The following is a 13,600-nucleotide window of genomic DNA, read 5'->3' as shown; positions in this document are numbered from 1 at the left end:
TGGCATCAAGATTCTGAAATACTTGGGATGAATTTAACAAAATATGTACCAGACGTGTGCACACAACATACAGAAAGAACATGACTCAGAGAAAGACTCACATACTCAGAATTTCACTGTACTTAGGGAGTAAAAAAGTTTTTTAAACCTATTCAACTTGATCTATAGATTCAGTTCAGTCCCAGTCAGAATCCTATTTTTTAATCCATTTTTTATTATTTATTTATTCATGAGAGACCCAGAAAGAGAGGCAGAGACACAGGCAGAGGGAGAAGCAGGCTCCATACAGGGAGCCCAGCGTGGGACTCGATCCCAGGTCTCCAGGATCACGCCCTGGGCTGAAGGCGGCGCTAAACCGCTGAGCCACCGGGGCTGCTGCCCCAATCCCTTTTTTTTTTTTTTTTTTTTTTAGAAGAAATTGACAAGTTGATTTTAAATTCTATGTAGAAATGCAAAGGGTGAAGCTGAAACAACTTTGAAAAGGAGGCACGTTGGTTTATTTCAAGAGTTAATATAAAGTTGCAGTAATCACGCCTGTAGTACTGGCATAAGGACGGCCATAAAAATCTGTGGAACAGAATACAGAGTACAGGTGTAGACCTACACGTATATGACCAAATTGATTTTGGACAGAGGTACCAAGGTAATCTGATGGAGAAAGGATGGTCTTTTTAACAAACGGTACTAGAATAATTGGCTGTTCATTCAGGAAAAACAAAAACCTTCACTCTTATTTTATGCTATGCAGAAAAATTAACTTCTGATCTTATACAAGATGAAACTATAAAACTTAAAGTGCAAACATAGGAGAAATTGTTGATAATTTTTTAGTCAGGACCCAAACAACACAAACCATTCAAAAAATTGATCAGTTGAAGTTCATCAAAATTGAAAGCTTCTGCTGTTGATAGACAGTGTTGACATTGTTAATTGGAAAGATTTACAATACGTGTCTGACAGAGACCCATATAGACGATATAGAAAGACCTTTAAAAAGTCAAGAATACAACCCAAATTTTAAATAAATAACCAATGACTGGAATAGATGCTTTGCAGAGGAGACACATGAATGGCTGATAGACACGTGAAAGGTTCACGGTGTGTTGTGGAAAATGTAAAACCATCCAGAGCTTTTGTACTTCGCCAGTGGGGATGCAACATAGTACAGCCGCTTCAGGGATGTGATGTTAAACATACAGCCCGTCAATTCAACACCTGCGTATTTACCTGAGGGAAGAAACCCTCTGTCCACAAAAGGATGTGCACATGAGTGTTCCTAGCAGCTTTGTTGATGATGTCCCACTCCTGAAACAACCATCAGCGGGTGAACAGATAATCAGATTGTGGTCCGTCCACACAACATGTTACCTCTTACCAAGGAAAAAGAGCAAGCTGTTGATAACAGCATGAATGAATCTTAGAAACATTGTAATGATTGAAAGGAGGTGAACACAGAGGAGTGCATGGTTCGTGGTTCCTTGAAGTTCCCAGAAAGACCGACTAAACCGCAATGAGATAAAGCAGATGGGGTTTGCGGGGCAGATGTAGGGCTGGGATCGGTGGGAAGTAGGGTGGCACAGTGCCTTGGGGGGAGGTCCTGCTGGTGGCCACACAGAAACATATCTATCTAATGCTTCAGACTCTAATCTTAAAGTGGGTACATCTTATTGTATGCAAATTGCACCTCATGAAGTTGATTTAAATGTCTCTAAGCGCATAGTGTTCAGTGCAAAAATAAGAAACAGGCTTGGATTTAAACCACAGTGCTCTTTGGTGAATTGAACACAAAAGACATATATAAACTTAAGTTTACACATATGCTTAAATCAAAATATGGAAGGACATACATATCACGTGTGTGCCTGTAGGGTGTTGAGAAGGGCCGGGGATGAAGGGGGGAAAAATAAGAGATGTGCCCCAGCGGTAACACATTCCATGAATGGCGGATGAATGGTAGACTCTGAGCAGCTCCTCAGAGTCACACATGTGACACGCTGGCTGGACGGCCCTTTGTGAAAGGCTGCACTTTAAAATCACGTCTCCTTCTATTTCTCTTAAATACCAGCTGACCGTATGACAGTGCTGTCCCGAGGCTCAGTGTCATCAATAATGCTAAGATAAGCTAAGAAATTATAGAGTTACGGCCTAACTGACCTATTAGACCAAATCTCAGGCATGTGAGGCCTTTGGAAAATCGCTCATTTCCCTAAGAAAAAAGTGTTTTCTTAAGTTTTTTTAAAGGGCAGATTGCCTTTTTAATTTTGGTGCATGTTGGAGCTTATCTAACTTGTAGTAATTTACTCCTGGCTCCTCTCCTCTCTTCTCCAGTGTTCATCTAACAAGAAAACCAGGGAATGCATTGTCTCAGATGGGATCTTGCAGGCAGTTTAGTGAATCCAAGAGTCTTTTGTGAGAGTTCGAATGCACCGGAATGTAGTATGGATGGAAGATGCAGGGTAGCAGGCATGAACAGGATATTCTTTTAACATAACAGGACTGTTCAGAAGAGAATAAAGATTATGTGCAGCTCAGCTCACAGTGGGGTTCTCGCAGCCACTGAGTTATTGACATAATTCCAGGACATCAACTTTGGCTGAAGTGATCCTCATAACATAGATGGCCCTCCCAGCCCCGCTCGCCACCCCTCCAGCCCTCCTAGCCCTCCTGGTTATCCTTGGCCAATGGGAGGAAAGCCGTTTGTCTTCTGGTGTTTGGATACCATCATCACCATGTTCCAAATTAGTTTTAATCCTTATTTGAAATCCTACCTGCAGAGCAACTGAATTACATCATATTTGATAAAACAGTGACTTGTTAACTATTTATTTGCCTATCTGTATCTTACTAAACTTCTGGGTATTTTAGTGGTACTTTGACTTCTTATCTGGTTTGTGTGTCTGAGTAGGCATGTGCCCCCACGTGTAATCAGTAATACACAGCCACGTTGCTCTCAAAAGCGTTAGCACACAGCTGCGTGTTTTATAGTGGACGTTCATGACCATTATGGACACGCAACAGCAATCATTGGATTAGTTTATGTTGAAAACCGTTTCTTTCTCATTGTTTTCGTGCTAGGATAGGATCGATGGTCCTTCCTGAATAGCCTCTTTTGGATTCCAGAGTCATGTCACCATGTGAAAACCATGCAGACAGCACCGTGGTGTCCCCAGTTTAAAAATGGTGTCAAAGAAGCCTCGGGACATCAGCCTCTCTGGTCTTCTTGCTCCTTGTCATTTGTGCCCTTGATGTTTACGTACTTGATGTGGAACCGTGTAAACCAGATGCAGAGACCCTTTAAGTCGCTGTGAGGCTGGGCGTCAAGCCTTGGTGTTTGGTGCCGTCAGCTGGTTGTTGGGACAGCCTGAAGTTTGCTTATTCTTCGGTTGAAATAACAGCTTCTTTGGAATGCCCATTCTGTTCCAAGTAGCTTAAAAGTACTTGGATTATAAAGATTTGTGAGACAGAGTCCCTGTCCTCTGGGAAGACAGTCTGCAGGGAGACACACATCCTTCTCAGTGCTGCCCTTGGAATGAAAAGGACATTGAACCAGCTTCCTTCTGCTTGCCTCAGAGGCAGGCAGCATCGTCCGTGTTGGGTATTGTCAATTCTAACCCTCCAGAGATGAGTGAAATCCCACCGCTCAGTGAGAAGGTAGACACAGCGTTCTGAGCAGATGTCCGGGTCATAGGCTCAAACCTGAACTGGATGGTGAACAGTCCAGCGTGGCAGAGACCCTGAAGTCTGAGGAAAGGGATGGTGACCCTGAACCGAGAAAGAGGGCGAGGTCCACGAACATGAGGCTCAGGAGCGGGTCTTACTCTGTAGGCAGCATCTGCTCTGTGATGACAGCAGGTGCGGCACTGGTTTGGGATCTGGTCTCTAGAGCCAAGATTCAGAAGACATGCATGTACATCAGCAACAGGGTAGCCCAGGCCCTGCTGGGCATGGGCGCAGGTGCTTGGGCACAGGGCAGCCTCCCCAGTGTGGCCATGACCCGGGAGGCTCCCAGCTGGCCCTCCGCAGCCCCACCCACAGGGGAGGGCACAGAGCTTACAGGTGTAACTCAGAGGGCGCTCCCTGTCATTCTGATGCCCTCCTCTTATTAGAAAACACACAACTAGGAAACAGCCGCATTATACACGCGGGACAGGGCAGGTTGGGGCATTCGACTTGGAAGGTCTGAGTGCCAAGGAGGAGGTAGGAGGAGGCCTTGGCTGCAGACCCTTAGCTAAGTCAGGAGGAGCAAGAGAGAGGGCGCTGAACCCAGCAGACCACGTGGGAGGCTGGATCATCTGTAGGTTTCCTGTGGGTCTTCTGTGGGTCATGGAAGCTTTCTATTTTAGGCACGAGAAGCAGGGGGTGTATGACAGGACGAGAGGGGAGTTTCAGCAGGGGCCAGTTCAGCGGAATTCAGTATTCCAGTGTAGATGGGCTGGGATGACTGGCAGGGAGAACAGAGAAGAGGGTGGGAGCACATCCCTTGGGCAGGGAGGGAGGCAGCCAGAGGGGAGGAGCGGAAGACCACCAGCCCAGAGAGTGGGGCTGTCAGAGAACAGGGGGTGACGGATCCCTCAGCCTGAGAGCCCGAGAGGCCACTGCAGTTGACGATTAGGGGGTCACTGGTCACCAGTGCTGTTTCTGGAGGGCTGTTGGGGCCATCATCAGAACATGACAGGTTGACTTGAGACCAGACAGGCTGCTTTACTGGAAGTCAACTGGAAATGGGGGAGAGGCAGACATCCGTGAGAGGAAGATGCGAGATGGAATGAGGTCTGTTAGCTGGTTTGGTTGCACTTGTAGACGGGGAGGTAGCTCTCTGATAGGAGGAAGCCGTTGAGGAGAGTGTGTAACAGCACACAGTGGGGCCCTGCTGCTGGCCTGGGAAGCAGGTGCTACCTGAGGTGGGCCTGGGGCCCTCGGGGCAGGGCTGGGTGGCATGAGGTCCACTGGCCCTGGGAAGCCACACTTCGTGGTGACACACGCTTAGAATAAAAACAAGAACAAACAAAACCCAGCTGTTTGGGTTGCTCTGTGGGTGATGATTGGTCGAGAAGGACGTTGTGGATTTGGGGGAGAGTGGAGTTAGAATGGTTGAAGAACTTCTGGACCAAATTGGGCCGGGAGAGACAGGCCAAGGGGACCAGTTTGAAAACCCGGGAACCAGGGGACAGAAGATGGGGATGGAGGTGGGGGTGTGGGAGAGCACGTGGAGGTGGCGAGGGTCCAGTGGGGATGTGGCTGGCCTCTCAAGGGCTTCAGGGCATTGGAGGAGTCCTGGGAGGTGGACAGGGAAGGACCTACCTGTGTGGGGTGGGTCCTTAGTGTGGTGTTGAATTCGGGGAGGAAGACGGAGGTTACTGAATGGTGGAGAACCAAGTAAAGGCAGACTCTAGGGTCAGGGCAACGGGAAGTGACTTGGAAGACAAGACAGGAGGTGGGTAGAAAAAACGAGCAGAGGACAGTCGCGGGATGGGCTGGCACGGCTCAAAGGAAGAAACTATTTTTTTAAAAAAGAAAGAGTTGAAACCTTATGTTAGAAGGGAGAGTGCAGGGGCGCCCACCTGGCTCAGCGGTGGAGCCTCTGTCTTTGCCTCAGGTCGTGATCCCAGGTCCTGGGAGCGAGTCCTGCATCGGCCTCCCCACCGGGAACCTGCTTCTCCTTCTGCCTATGTCTCTGCCTCTCTCATGCTGTGTCTCTTGTGAAAAAATAAAATAAAATGATTTAAAAAAAGAGTGGAAGTCGAGAGCATAGACCCTACCTACTGCTCCTGAAGCACCAGGGCCACACCGAGAGTGCGGGGTTTGGGGTGCGGGGAGCGTCAGGCAGCTACGTGAGGGTGCCCAGGGCGGTGAGCATTTCACAGGCAGCACGAGGGCTGGGTGGCACGCTCAGGAAGTTCGAGGAGCAGTGAGGGCCAGGGTCTGGGCACAGGGATGAGGTGGCAACCCTAAGCTTCCCCTAGAAGCTTCCGGAGAAGTTGGCAGTCGAGGCTGCAGGGTCCACCATTCCCAGCCACAGAGAGGCCGATGGAGCCACCTGACCAGGGAGGCCCCACGTCCCCATCGCATGAACAGAACTGCCCCGCAGCCGAGGCCCGGAGGCTGTGCCTTCCAGTCCACGCTGCCCTGCCGACTCTCCCTGTCCTCACGTCAAACCGCAACTCTTACCAGTAGACGTTCTGCTGCAAATCTAAGTTCTTGCTAAAATTAATTATCAGATGAGGGTTTTAGGCTTTTTTGTCACCCCCGTATCTTGAGGGCGATACACTGTCCCTTGTGAACGCAGCCTCTCTGTTAGTCCCGAGGGCAGCTGGCACCAAGCCGTCGGATGCTGGAGCCTGGAGGACGACGTTGGCCACGCGGGCATATTTACGTCCTTCCTTTGCAGGATGAGCACCAGACGGGGCTCCGGTGACTTCGGATATTATCTGTGGTGTCGAGCAAGAAGATCCGCCCTCATGAGCCGTCTCTAGTACCTCCATTTCCACGTGCTCCCCGATCCCCCCTGCCCCCCAGAAACTAAGTAGAAAAGGAACAGAAGACGAGGGTAGAGGGACAGAGTGAGCGCAGGACACATGTGTGTGAGAACAACTGGGGTCGGGGACTCCCACCTCTCCCCAGGCTGGGTGGCGGAGCTGCTGTCGGGGCCTGGGGCGTGCTTTGTCCCCAGCCTCCTCTCGGTGATCACCCTTCAGCGGCTTCAGCAATGCAGGTCTCGACGCGACACTGTCTGCAGGAGCCTTTATGGTAGCACAGCCCCGCCACGGGGCCCGGCCGCGCTCCCCCGGGGCCCCGACACGACGCCGGGTACCGCTGCGGAATGGGAGCCCCGCCTGCGCTCTGCCGCCTGACCCCCGACCCCCGCGAGGGCCGTGGGAGAAAGTGGGCAGGGTGCTGGGGTGCCGCGGCGGTGTCTCCTGGTGTGGGGTTAATACGTGGGCTGGCTGTCGCCGGGGTTTTTCCTGTGAACGCGGGAGAAGCAGTCATTTCAAATGTCTCTTTTATGGGTTGGTGTTTCTTGTGTCTGTCCCCCCCACCCCCCCGAGCTTGGAGCTTGCTGGAAAGGGCCTCCCATTACTTTGATTCCTGTCTGTGCTTTGCTCAAGGCCTGCACCCAGGGTGCCCCGTACCCCAGATGTTACGGGCATGTTCCGGGACCATTAACCGAAGCCCAGCCTGGCATCTGCTCTGCCCGCGGAGCTCACGCTACCCTCGCTACGGGCCGGCTGCTGCTGCCTTGGGTGCACTTCCCAGGCACGGCCGCCCTCTCCTGGGGGTGCTCTGAGCAGACGGCCGGGTACGTGTGGTCACTGTGGGGCTGCCAGTGAGTTGTTCCTGGAGGACAGCCGCACGCACGTGTGCTGTTGTGCAGCGGCCCTGTCTTCAGATGCTGTGTGACCCCACTGGGCCGTCCTGGTGGAAGGCGGCACTGCTCCAGCCGTGCCCTCTCCTGCCACACCGGCCGGCGACATGGCCATGCCAAGCAGGTGCACGGGCTCTTCTCAGGGTGGGTCAGGGCCGAAGCTGCACCTCTGCCCGCATCTTTCTGCCTGTCTGCTCACAGGAGCGCTCATGTTGTGCTAATTGGGAAAAATCTCAAGTGTTAGAAGGGCTTTCATCCTGTTGGTGTTGGAGGACACCAGGACATCCTAGAAACCAGGGGCTCTGGGACCCTGACGACCATTCTGGTCCCGTCTGTCCCTGTTTGCAAGCGCATGTCTGTGATGCCCAGGGTCCTGAAAGACCACGTGCGGTGTCTGTGTCCTCCTGCCCTCGTCTCGGGGGGTGACCAGTGAGACCGTGGCTCAGCGCTTCTGCTGCCTACGTGTGACCTTTATAATGTTGATTGCACAATGCTCGTCACCTATGAGTGCTTCCCATATGGCTTCACGTGTGTGTTTGCTAATAGGCCAAGGACCAGTCAGAGCCGACATGATGCACAAACGTGGCTGTGTTACCGATAAGGAACCAGATGCGCAGCGTGTGGCCGAGCAGACCTACAGCTTCATTTACAGCAGAGCTAAATGACGTACAGGTTCCCTGATCCCAAACCCCCTGTTCTAGCCGTGGCCCCGCCGCCTGCCTTATACATGTGACCTGATGTTGCTACACAAGTGTCCTCTTAATTAACACTGTTCTGGCGTTCACCTGAGAACCAGCTTTCCTTTGGGGACGTTGCAGGCCTTCTGGTCCTTACAGAACAGCGTGCTGCCCATTTGGAGCTGTGGGGCTTGTGTTTCATGGCAGAGGGTATCAGAGGCCCCAGAGAAATCAAGGAGGGGGCATCCCAACCATGGGGAGTTGGCAAGCCCTTAGGTCTTGTGCTTTCAGGTTCCTCTCTCCTTGACCGAACCGTTGTGTGTGCACTGTCCCTCTCTGCTGGGGTCACTCTGCCCGTCCTCACACTTGCTCACTGACGGTGCCACCCCGCCACAGACTCTGGTCCAGCACGGGGGGGGGGGGGGGGGGGGTGAGCGTCCCGGTCGTCCCCTGCAGATGCAGAAACGGACTAGCCCATGCTCCAGCCTCCTACGTCCTCCTCTGGCTTCAGCCGTTTCCCTTGTACTGTTTGTTCAGATTCCTTCTTGTTTCTCGTCCCTTCTGCCTGTTATTACTCTCCTGTTCTCTTCACCTGAGTCCAGGCCCCTGGCGCTGTCATCCTCTCTGCCTCTTCTGGGCGAGCTTGAAAATGTGGAGAGCGGCTCAAGTGCAGCAGAAGCAGGGCCCAGCGTTGGCGTTCAACCTGACAGTGTCAGGCTCAGCATGGCCCGCCCGCGAGTGTAGAGTCTCAGGGTTTGGAGGTAGAGTCAGCACTGTCCCCCATATTTACTCTTCCAACCGCACGGCCCCAAAATGCATGTCGATGCCAGAGCGCCAGGGTGGGCCTTTGTTCCCGCGTGGTCTCCTGCACAGATAGCATTAGAGTTCATGCATTGAAAGGGAGGAGATGAGGAAAAATCATCCAGAGTGCCACCTACCTAGCGAATTAACCATTTCTATTTTCCTATATTCCTTTATACTTCTTATCTGTACATGTGCATAATTGTCCTTAACTGGAGTTAGATATATTTTGTATTTTGTTTTTAAAATTTAAGATTATCATTTTACATCGTTAACCAGTATTTTACTCTCAACTGTAGTATTCCATCATGTTTATAGACCATATTATTTAAAGCATTTCCCTGTTTCTGTAAAACTAAAGTATTTGCAGGTGTCCTTCCCCCCCACCCCCCCACCCCCCGTTCATCCTTACAGTGCACCACCGAGCTTTTGCCTCTTTTGGACTGTTTTCTTAGAATACATTCCTGGGAATGGGGTCAGTAGGTCAAAGCGTAGAGCTTGTGATGTCAGTTGCCAAACTTCTTCACCAAAAGGTTGGACTAATTTATGCCGCCCCGAATCTCACATACGTGGAAATGCTGTTTCAATGCAATCTTATTTTTTATTTTCAGAGAGAACGTGTTCCTTACTCTGCACAGATATTCTGGTCACATGGTAGCTCCTTGACGGACTGCCAGACTTTTTCACGGCGGCTGTACTGCTTCGTGTCCTTACCAGCAGCACATGAATGCTCCCGTTTCCCTGCATCCTTGAGATGACTCGTTGTTACCATCTATCCAGATCTCGTGTGTGTTTTTTCACTGTGGTCTTTTTTTCTTGTTGAGTTGCGGGGGTTCTTTATATATTCTAGATCCTAGACCCATATGAGACATATGTTTTGCAAATCATATTTGCAAATGTTTCTCCCATTCTGTGGGTCATCTTTCCACTTTCTTGATGGTGTCCTTTGATGTGGGAAACTTCTCCAACTTAGCTGCTTTTTTCTCTTGTTGCTTATACTTTTGATGTCATATTCCAAAGTCATGAAGGTTTATGCACCTGCATTTCTTTTTGAGAGGATTTTTTTTTTTTTAATAGTCTTAGCTCTGACATTTAGGCCTTTGATCCATTTTGGGTTAATTTTTGTAGATGGGATGGAAAAGTCGTAAAGAAGCTTACCTTGGACTCTTGAGTCTGTTTTTTACACTGAGAACGCCTCCTGCAGGCGTGGCAGGAATATTACTGGAATGTCTTTGGAACTGTGTAAAGAAAAGGTAAATTCTCTTCTTGGTGTAGACTATGGCTGGGGTTAGCTTAATGTGTAGGAACCTAAGATACAAATTCATTATTCAGTTTATCACCCGGGGAGGGGGGGAAACTAATGCCGTTTGTACCTCCTCCATAAACGTTTACATTTTTAGTATCATGATTATGTAACATCTCTGACGAGTATTTTTTTTTTCTCCTGGATTAATCAAACTGCCAGTGTACTTTTACAACCACACAGAATGACACTTTTTCTGTGCCCCAGGATGTCAGGGCCAGCCTCTTCTCTGCGATGTATATTGGGAGTAGCTATTAGGATCCTGTTTTTAGTGGCAGGTGAAAATTGGTGTCAGAAAATCAGCCTGCCTTAGGTGATGGGAACAGGCTTCTCCCAGCCAAACCTTGTGATCCAGCATACGGAGCAGGAGAGTCACGACCCTTGTGCGCCTGGTGCCTCCTGAGGGTCGTGGAAAGCAGCAGTTACAGAAATCACAAAGATCACACCTTTCAATGTGTTCTTTCCCCCATTTTAATGTCCCTGTGCTGGTTTTTTCATCACATTCCTCCACGTACTGCAAACCATGAGAAGAATGTCCACTCGGGACTAGGACTCGAGGCAAGGAGGCGGCTCGCGAGGGCAGTGGACATGCTTCTCTCTGTCACCTCCAGGAAGAAGCAGACCACAGTGCACTGTTCCTTGGGCTGGCCGCTGTCCACAGCTTGTACCCCCAGACAAAACCAGGCCTTACACGTGGCCCCAGTGTGGTCTCCGGAGAAGCAGGGCCATGGGTTTATGTGGTGATGCACATCCCATCCCCATGGCCACAGCCAGCCCCTGCCTGGACCATAGCCCGAGCGATCACGCAGGACCAAGCAGAGAGCTTGAAGCCTGGTTTGCGAGTGTATGCTGCAGTGAGCTGGCTTTCCACTTATGAGTATAGACTTCTGCCTATAAAAATACCAAAATCATGCACAAGTTAGTGACACTAGGTCACAAGCCATCATTGTCCTCAGCTTGTCTGGTGTCTTGTTCTTGCAACCAGGGAAACAGGCACCCTTGTGTCTCGTGAGCAGACCCACACTTGGCGTCTGGCAGCCCCGAGGGGAGACTCAGGGTCAACTGGGCCTTGTTGGGGCAGCATCGGTGTTCATTCATGCTTCCTCGGTGCCTCCGTGTACGTGAGTGGGAAGGGGGTGGTGCCATTCTGATGCAATCAAGATTTTCCTGTGTGAACACAGACGTTTGAAATCCTGTGGGCCCCAGAGGCTGCTCCTTCCTGATGGTGGGGTCCGTCTGCTTCTGGAAGCCTTTGGGCAGGTTTGAAGGGTGAGGTCCCAAAGCCGCTGACCTGACACTACCTAATGCACACACCGGGAGCACAGCCAGTAAAATCAGGAAGTGCGACCAAGTGAGTGCCCTCAGCTGGTTACGGAGCTCGAGGACAGGTGATGTATCAAGCGTGTTACGGGACACAGTCTGTGCAGAGAAGGTTATTGGAAGACCAGCACCATCTCACTTGTTGGCTGCCGGCATGCCAGGAGCAAGCTCAGTCTCAGCAGTGCTCGTCCTCGCCCCCGCCCCCCTGGAGCATCTCCTGGTGGCTCAAGGGTCAAGCACGGAGGAGCCGGTGGGCACCTGGACTTCATTTCCTTGGCTCGGCCTGACATCTCTACAGCTCGTCTGCTCTAGAGAACTCCCTGTCTCGAGTAAGCTCCGCGTGCCCCTGGCTCGATTCCCTGCACATCCCCAGCACTGTTACCACCATGTCCATCTGCTTCTATTAAGTTAATAGGCACAGACTCACGGTTCATAAAGCAGCTGAAATATCTGGTACTTATCAGTCCACTTAATTGACAAATGTTTCTCTCACAAGAAATTAAAATCATGTTGGTGCTATTAATGTTTAGAAACATATTCTGGGCGATCTGCTTTCCTCGAGCGTAACCGGAGGCCCGAGTGGAGGGAGGCACGGAGGGAGAGCTTCAGTGTCGGTGCGGGTGGGGGATGCGCCTGAAAACCACTGCGATTTCCATCTAGGGGAAGGCACCCGAGTCGACGGCGGGGTGCAGCCGGGCGCACAGCTGTTGGCCAACTGGCGTGTCAGCCGCCATCCAGGCTAGGACGGGACTCGGGATGTGGTGTCCTGCGAGGCATTTGGCAAAGACGAATGGGATGGGCATGCTTTTCATTTCTTTCCTGATTCTGCTGCCTGGGGTCCCATGGGCCATCCCATCAGTGTCCAGCCCGGCCCTTGGGCCTCCCTTGCACAGCCAGGGGTCCTCTGCTTCTGTCCTTTGTCCTGTTTTCCCTGATGGACATGTTCTCTCCTGATACCCAAGAAGAATCAGCGAGTTCGACTTCTGAGTCTGGGTTCAGTCGCCTTGGCCCACATGGGCATGCGTGGCATGTGGGTCCGTTGGAGGGCACTCAGGTCCGCCGACTAGCTGGCTGGGTGTTTTCAGGACCTTCTGAACCTCGGCCTTCTCCCCCAAGAAATGGGATGATGATGGCAAGCATGTAAGTGGCCGCAGGAGTCGCATAGGAAGTGGTGCTGTAATCCTGGGCAGGGCGGCCATGGAGTGGTATGTGCTGTGTGGTGGCTGGAGGGGTACAGTCTGTCCTGTTGTGTCCCTGCTGTCAGCTCGCAGCTCCCACCGTGCACACACAACCACTTTCCTTCGTCCCCACACTGTGCACCCCTCCCCACGAGCTAACCTGGTGCCACTGGAAACAATTCAGATTTTGTTAAGAGTTAGAACTTGGCAGATTTCAAATACAGGGGCTTACTCAAAAGAGGCTCGTACCTGTGGGTATTTTAGGAGTAGATTCTGCTCCACGTGGCCCCGGTTGGGAGCTCGGCAGCACCTGGGAAGTTCAGCATTCCCTACGAGACACAGAGCAGCCTCGCCTGCAGCAGAAGCCTGGAGAAGCAGCTCCCTGCTGCCGGGCTGGACAGCCCAGGGGACTGGACGTCTGACCCGACACCCAGCTGTGGTCATGCAGACAGGTGTTTTGGTTTCAGGACGAAGGAAGTTCAGGTGTGTGTGACTTGGGGCAGGCCTCTGTGACACACTTACAGGAGGAACCTAGGGCTGGTACGTCCATCCTGGTCTCCAGGAATCTCTGAGACTCCTTCCAGCCCGTTTCTTCTGTCACGTGTGTTCAAGAGTAGACTCAGACCTGGTGCGGGGCCGCCAGGCGTGCAGCGGTTTCAGCAGCGTCTTGCAGTGACATCGGTTTCCGTGCCCATAGTAGGGACTGGCTGACTCTAAAGTGACCCATGACAAGCCGCCCGTGTAGCTGGCGAGCTCTGCTTGTCTCTGCATATCAGTGGCTTGTGAGTTTAAGTAAAGTCAGCGCTTGTGAAGCTGCCAGTGGGTGGCCAGTGGGAAGGAGCCTGGTGCTGCACACCCTCCCGACCTGACTCACGGAGACTGTGTGGCCTGTGTCTCCTCCATGCTGTGAACACAGGCCCCGACAGGCCCTAGAGTGAACTTCTGGATGCAAAGGACA

At 51.6% G+C, this 13,600-nt stretch overlaps 1 protein-coding gene and 1 long non-coding RNA gene across 5 annotated transcripts in view; one reads left to right on the top strand and one right to left on the bottom strand.

Annotated features, from left to right (window-relative positions):
* The window catches only part of RPTOR (regulatory associated protein of MTOR complex 1), a 333,192-nt gene that overhangs the window by 174,276 nt on the left and 145,316 nt on the right, over positions 1–13,600 (top strand). The window lies entirely within an intron of this gene.
* On the bottom strand, positions 2,668–6,969 carry LOC125755794 (uncharacterized). The gene is made up of 3 exons (XR_007413127.1): positions 6,169–6,969; positions 5,562–5,696; positions 2,668–3,879 (listed from the first exon to the last, which is right to left on the bottom strand). It is a non-coding gene; the product is annotated as an uncharacterized LOC125755794 (long non-coding RNA).

This window comes from Canis lupus, chromosome 9 (genome assembly GCF_003254725.2).
Source record: "Canis lupus dingo isolate Sandy chromosome 9, ASM325472v2, whole genome shotgun sequence".
NCBI classification, from domain to species: domain Eukaryota; kingdom Metazoa; phylum Chordata; class Mammalia; order Carnivora; family Canidae; genus Canis; species Canis lupus.
This window is presented reverse-complemented; position numbering and strand designations above follow the sequence as displayed.